Raw genomic sequence first — 7962 nt, 5'->3', positions numbered from 1 at the left:
TGCGCGGCTACACGTGGCAGTGAAATGGTAATTCAGACTAAGAGCTTAGTTCGAATTAACTGTTACTCCTCATTCCATGAGCAACAGTTAATTCGAACTAAGCTCTTAGTTCGAATTACCATTTCACTGCCACGTGTAGCTGCGCAGCAGTTACTACGGGCTAATGAAATTTCAAAATGGCGACCGGACGGGAACATGCAAATAAAGCCCGGGATATTTAAATCCCGGCCTTCATTTGCAACTCCGGTTGCCTGATTTGCCTACCAAACTCGAATTAACGAGCTAGTGTAGACATACCCTGAGACTCTCAGAGGGGTGGCTGTGTTAGTGTATGTCTACACTAAAGCCTTATTTCAAAATAACGCATCTACACACAAAATGCATTTAGAAATAGCATTTTGCTATTTTGAAATAGCGTGTCCACACTGAGTGGATGCTGAATCACATTTAAGGCTGGCCGGAACCAGGTCTGACAGGGCATCAGGTCAGGAGTTACTTTGTGTGGCTGCTGCCTGAGACTATCTGAGGCCTGTACTTAAAGGGACCCCTCCAACAGCCAGATCTCAGGGTTCCCTGCTTGCTTGCCTACCTCAAAGAACAGCAAAGCATTTTGTCTCTGCGTGCTCTGCTTGCCCTCACCAGGGACACCACAGCACTCTACAACATGGAGCCGGAGCTGCCCCCGGGCACTCTGGTACTTCTCTTGGATGCATTGCTGCAAGCCTGGCTGCACTTTCTGCAGGCTGCCATCCGGGAGGTCCATTGGGGTGAGGGTTAGGGAGGTCCATCAGGGGGCTGTCAGTATCCAGGAGGCCCTGCGGGAGAGCTTCCACCCTGAGGAGCACTAAGAGCCTCCCTGGTCTGCTCCACCAAGGGCTTGTGCCTCATTCCTCCTTCACGTCCTTCCACTCCCCACCCAGCCCTCCTTCCTGATGTAAAATAAAACGTTTTTTTATAAATGCAAACAGTCTTTAACAAAACTGGGGGGGGGGAGGGGAATGAGAGACAGGTGAAAGGAGGTGGGAGAAGGGAGAAGAGAGGGTGAGAGAGGGGAGGGGGAGAAACCTGGAAGGGAGAAGCAAGGGGAAGAAGGGGGAGGGGAAGCTCAGGGGTGGAGGTCTCACTGGACCAACTTGATTTTCATGCAAACCTGCTCCTCGGTTCGCATGTAACCTTCGGTGGCCAGGCTGGCAGCTATCCTGCCATAGATGGCTGCGTTCCTCCATCTAGTGTGGAGATCATGGACATTGGAGGCATCCCCCCCAAACCTGAATAAGGTCCATGATCTCCGCCCTGGACCAGGAAGGTGCCCGCCTTCTCTGGGCCCTGGCAGGATCCTGGAAGCTGGCAGACAACTCCTGGGGAGCGGTGGAGGGATGGCTGCCAGTGGCTTGCTGGCTCCTGTTGTGGGGTCACGGGGTCAGTGGCAGTGACTGCTGGCTCTGGGCTGGTAGGCTTGGAGCTGGTGCAGGCACTGTGGCCAGAGTCTACCCCTTTAAGGGCTCCAGGGATGGAGGGGAAAGAAGAGGAGTGTGCTTGGTTGAGGCTGGAGTGGCCACCAGGGCACCCTGGGAAGGCTGGAGACCCCCTATTTCAAAATAAGTGTCTACACAGCACTTATTTCAAAATAGCTATTTCGAATTTGGCGCTATTCCTTGTAGAATGAGGTTTAACAAATTCAAAATAAGCGCTCCGCTATTTTGATTTTATTTCGAAATAGCAGTTTGGCTGTGTAGACACTAGGAAAGTTATTTTGAAATAAGGGCTGTTATTTTGAAATAACTTTGCTGTGTAGACATACCCTTAGTCTGTACGTATCTGTATTAGTATTCAGGAGTGAAGAGTGTGATACATCATCTGTACCTCAGGGAACAGTGCAAGTAAAACAGACCGTGTACATAGTAATTCTGTGGGGCTAGTGCAAAAGTGGGGCTATGCTGTAATGGCTACAGCATTAGAGCCACCATAACCTCCACGGCAGCTGCCAGGGGAGTCTGGCCTATACACCAACCAGCCATCCTGACCCTTCTCTCAAAAGCCTTCCTGTGCACAAGGGGAAACGAAGCACCCTGCAGAATGGTTTCCCTTGGAGTACAGGGGATAATGAGCCCACATGGATGACCCTTAGTATGGTTTGGTGTCCTCCCATATAATAGAAGGGGGATCCGAAAGAAGGTACATCTGTGGGAGGGAAAAGCCAGCAATAGTGAGAAGTGTGAGTAAGGCATCATCATCTTGTTCTTCTTCCTGCTCTGGTACTAGTTAAGTGTAGCACGGAAAGGGAAAATGAGACTGATGACAGAAGCAAAGTTACAGCTACATTCATCATTCAAGTTCTATCAACAGGAGTTAGACATACAACTTTTGGAATTCCCTGATGCTGCTTAGCTCCCTTAGTGATAATGGCTCTTAAAAGTGGTCAAGTCCAGGTCCAAACTAAAAAACAGTGTATTCAAGGTGTTTTATTTTATTTATTTAGATTTGTCAAGTCTTTTTAGAACCAGACTTCAAAGACTCAGCGTTTCTGATGTCACTTTACAGTTCACTTGTAAGGAACCACCACCGGGTTTGTACTGGAGGGAAATAAATTTTGACCTGAAATGAGTGACATCCCTTATAATTCTATATAGCTGAGAACGGCACAGCAATGCTACTGCTGTATTTCTTTTATGATCTCGCCCCCTCCCGCAATCTCTCTCAATTTGTAAAGACTTTTTTTTCCAGTCCCCAGTCCTCTCTAAATCACTGGAAAATTACAGCGTTAGAAAAGCCGTTCCTTTCAAGAGAAAACCAGAACTTACATTTTTTTTCACTCCAAATGATCTTTTGCTCTACCCGCGATTTAAAAAAAAAAAAAAAAAAAAAAAAAAAAACCACGCTGGTTTGCATATAGGAAATACAGTGGAATAAGTCTTGGTAGTTACTTTTAAAAAAAAATCAGGTAAATATAGTTTTATATCCTGACATTTCTTCTCTTCAAACTCTTGATCAAATTAAACTGTCTTCCTTCCCCTTTCATAGCAAATAGCATCTGTTTATTCATTTGGAAAGTAATCAGAACAAAGGATTTTGATATAGATGAAATTTACAAACACCACAGGGCTGGAAATGTGCTAAATTCATTTAAAGCAAAAACAATGTAAACACTGATCATTAAATATTAAGATTATACTTCAATACAACTGAATTCTGGTGAAGTACCATTCTTAGACAGTTCCATTTGTAAATACTGTTAATGTACATTCTTTATATTTCAATTTCAGGAATTTATAATTATATGCACGCATCCCATGTTATATCACATAATGAATAACTCAAAATTAGTCTACTAAAGACCAAATAGATTTCATTAAATCCCCACACCTCTCCCTAAAATACAAGCCCTCCCACCTGTCAAGTGCCAGTGATAGCTTGGCTACCAAGCACTTAATAGCAGTAGACAGACTGTTTTTGTGTTATGAACAGTGGTAAGTGACCATGGATGAAGTTGAACAATCAACTACTGTAAGAAGTGCAAAATGGAAGAACTGGATCAATGATTTCCTAGTAGATGACTGGTAGATGAAAACTGCCTTGTGGATAGGGGTCTGACAAAAGCAGAAATTGAGAAAGGCAAAGATTGGAAGTAGAACACTAAAGAGCCATAGGATGATGAAACAAAACAGCATCTGAACTTGGTTGGTTTCTTTCTAAAATGTAGAGAGGAATCATTTGCATCACTCCATGTAGTCTAATTGCCCCTGCCCCCAAATGCAAATGCCTTCCCTCCCCCACAAAAAAGAAGTGTTAAGTTCTATAATCGGGGAAGACGACAGAGAAAGGACAACAAATGGGAGCTGGCCTGCCGTGGGAGGCACGTGGATTTATCTGAGGGCATGGGGTAGCTTTGTTACATTTACCATGTGTCAGATTTCAGGAGCATAGGAAACACCGCTGAGGCAGTTCACAAACTGTCATGGCAACTCTCAAAGTATGGTCTTTGAAAGTGGGTGTGGCCTGTACAACTAACAATTGTTTTTCCATTTGCATTCTTCAGGTGAATCCCCACAGAAACGAATAAGAAAAAGTTTTTCTGGGACAAAACAGTGCAAAAATCCAACTGTATCTTTGTGGGTTCTACATTAAAGGTACATCTAAACTACATCCCTCTTTCGAAAGAGGGATGTAAATTAGAAATATCGAAATTGCAAATGAAGCCGAGATTTGAATTTCCTGTGCTTCATTTGCATAATCGCATGATGGCATTTTTTCAAAAAACGCTATTTCAAAAGTGAAACCGCGGTCTAGACTTGGTTCTTTCGAAAAGAAAAGCCTTTTTTGAAAGATCCTGTACTCAAAAAAATGAGGATTACAGGATCTTTCAAAAAAGGCTTTTCTTTTCGAAAGAACCAGGTCTAGACTGCGGTTTCACTTTGAAATAGCGTTTTTTGAAAAAACGCCGTGATGCGATTATGCAAATGAAGCACGAGAAATTCAAATCCCGGCTTCATTTGCTATTTCGATGTCTAATTTACATCCCTCTTTTGAAAGAGGGATGTAGTCTAGACATAGCCTAAGTCAAGAGCAGCTAAATAACCATCTCATGTATTACTCAGACCTGTCGCGACTAAGCAGGAGAAGATGAGGGACACTAGGCAGATCACAATACAGCTGAGTGCTGCGCCATACGTTTTTGGGCTTTTATGGAAATCATTAAGCACACTTCACAAGTGACCAGGCGGTGCTCTAAACATGGACACCACGAGACTGCACCCAGAGGGCAAATTGTGAAGGGTGAAGAAGTTGCACCATCAGTTATTGTTTCCACTGATGTTGCAAAGGTAGAGCATTGTAGAGGTAGAGAAAGTAATACCAGTACTAGCATTGCAAGCAGTCTGTAGTACGGATGTTAGGAAGTGAATAATTAGCTAATCGTGTAGTCAATAGAATTTCTAACGACTAAAAGATTAGTTGATAAGGGAGGAAGCCTCAGTCCCAGCTCGTGCTGGGTCCAGGAGCTATATGCCCCCCCACCCCCAGCTGCAGCTCTGCAGTTTAAATGTAGTAAGAGCCAGGCAGGCAGGGGCTGAGGTGGACTTGCTCAGTCCCAGCTCATGATGGGTCCAGTAGCCCCTGAACACAGGGGGTCCCAGCTCACTGCTGGGACCCCCTACAGACAGGAGCTGCTCTGCGGGATATGGAGCAGCCCCTGCCTGCAGCGAGCTTGGGCCCACCATGGACAGAGGGACCCCCCCCCCCCCCCCCCGGGTACTGTTGCCTCCACGGAGATGATGCTGGGGGGGACTGGCTTTTAAGCCAGCTCCCCCCTTGCTGCCTCTAATACAGAGGGAGAGGGGGAGGGAGAATGCGAGTAGTGAACTTGACTGACTGATAAGCCTGGCTTTATCTGTTAGTCAACTACATCCCTAGTCTGTAGACATAAGGTATTTTACAGGCACGGGTTATAACGCAAACATATTGTAGTATAGATAAGCCTTTAAATTTTCTCCACTCTACCAGCCCAAAGAAGTTTACTAGTACCTACTGTTCGCTTTCAGGGTATTGGATTGAGCAAATGTGCAGTATCTTGTATCAATACTGCATTAATGCACCTTCTAGTACAGAATTTTAGCATTAAAAAATAACTACGGAGTATGTTGCACATGTAGTCAGAAGACACTTATTTGCTGAATCCTGACTTAGCTACAATTAATTTTTTTTTAATGGATAGGACCTAATTTTTAGTCCAATTTCTAGGAAACTGTAAAAAACCAACTGCACAAATTTGAAATGAGTTAGTGCCAGATCAGGGAATGACGCAGGGCAAGACACACCTGTGACTACAATATTTATTGTGCAGCTCTAGTCTTGGTTTCTAATCCTCATAATGGCAAATGGACCAATTAGTCCAAAGTGAAAGAGATAAGTGAAGTCAGGTTAACATCACGTGAGATAAAAATCACATCACAGCTATTGTTTCAGGCCCTGCTACACTACAACTCAACCATGCTGCAACCAGTTTCTAGTTTTGTTTAAAGTCATAACATAGTTGGGATCTAAATCAGTTTCTAGAGCCTCATTTTAGCAGAAACCACCAGCTACTTTTGGCTATTAACAGAAAGTGAGTAGACCACCACAAGTCTTCCCACTCCTATCTGACTTCTGCTCACTTCATGGTTCCGTTTTTTAAATCTGAGGTTTTAGATTGCTTGTCTTAATGAAGAATCTCAATGCTGGAGCATTTCCAAAGCACAGAAAAAATATATTTAATGCAAAAAAAGTATATAAAAAGATGGATACAAGCCATTTAACAAAAGGGGACATTTTGAATAAAAAACAAACAGCAATACCTGTATTTCCATTATATTAAGAGACTAAGCTTGTGTGATCTGGAACCATTCAACTCTACAAATTGAAATAGTTTTAACAAATTTAACCAGATTGAAAACAGAATCAATTCTAATTAGTTGCAACACAACTGATGATTCTAAAAGATTAATCCATTTTTGCTCACTTCAACCCCCTGAAAGTTCACAGGCTAAGTTGTTCTCTCTGTATTTAGTAACATGGACTGGTTTGAAATGAAAGTGATTGAAATAAGCATCTTGGTCTTGCACAGCTGCAGAACAATGCAAAAGCAGGATTTTTATGACAACGTAGACCAGTTTCCATTCTGCTTTAAATCGAAAAAAGGATTTCACTTGTAAAATTTTCAAATACACTCCTGTTTAAAAAGGAGTCATGTTTCAGATTGTGAAAGCAGTGCTGTAAAATCAAAGTTACTTAATAGTCTCCAACTCTAGACACCCAATACCTAGACTGAACAAGATTGTGAAAAATGAAGGAAGATGAACCAGAAAAAAAGTACAGCTCGGATTGGATAGCCATTTTAAGCAATGTGGTTGCCAACTTCCTTTCTCATGGCAGCTGTCTCTTCTTTCCAGCCGTTGGAATTCCTGTTAGGGATTTTAGATAGCAGGTAACAGAATAGTCCCCAGGGGCAGGGCTGGCAGCCAATGCAATCTGGCCCCACTACCAGGATGCCAGGTGGGAGCCAAACCACTAGGGGAGCTGGTATAAAAACTGGCTGCCCTCGCAGACCGGTTGCCTGCTGCCTCGCACTGTTGCCTTTGTATCAGAGGCAGCAGTGTGGGATGGAAGCAGCCCCTGTCTGCAGGGACCTGAGCTCCCTGCAGACAGAGGCTGCTGTGGGGAGTGCTAAGGGGCAGGGGAGTCTGCCATGAAGCAACCTCTGCCTGCAGCAGTCTGAGATGTCGTGGTTAGAGGCTGCTCTGGCAGTAGGCCCTGTCGGCGGGGAGCTCGGACCCCCACTAGACAGGGGCTGCTGCCGGAAAGCAGCCTCTGTCCGCGGACCCAGGCTAGCCCTGACAGAGGGTGCTCCAGCAGTAGTCCCTGTTAATGGGGAGTTTGGACCCCCACTGCCCCCCCCCCAACAGGGGCTGCTGCTGCTTCTGATAGAAGCACCAGCGCCTGGGAGAGTGGGGGGAAGGAGGGGGAGGTGGCACCACAAAGCCGGTGCTGGAGTAGCACTGACTTTTAAGCCAGCTCCACCCAGCACCAGCTCCTGCTTCCACTGTTCCCCTCTGATACAGAGGCAGCAAAGGCGGGGGGTGGGGGAGGAGGTGGTGGGAGGGAGAATGTGAGTAGTAGAGAATATTATAATAATCTGCTCGACTACTCATTCACATCCTTAGTGCCTGTGCTAAAAGAAAAATATTTACTCTGCCCAAATCAGACTCAGATATAGCAGGTTTCTCATTTGTATAATGGAATGCAATGGAGGCCAACTCTGTCCAGCCAAAAGCAATGGTGAATATCAATAAGGTCTTCAGCTGTCTTAGTTCATGAGGTAATAAACACAAGGGCTCCCTTACCAAGACTCCATCTACAAAGTCTCCATTCTTGGAGATCTGTACACCTGATATCCAGAAAACTGGCAAACCCACAATTAGAAAGAGCACC

This window comes from Pelodiscus sinensis, chromosome 24 (assembly GCF_052426305.1).
Source record: "Pelodiscus sinensis isolate ZL-2025 chromosome 24, ASM5242630v1, whole genome shotgun sequence".
Classification (NCBI taxonomy): domain Eukaryota; kingdom Metazoa; phylum Chordata; order Testudines; family Trionychidae; genus Pelodiscus; species Pelodiscus sinensis.
Note: the sequence above shows the minus strand (reverse complement) of the source record.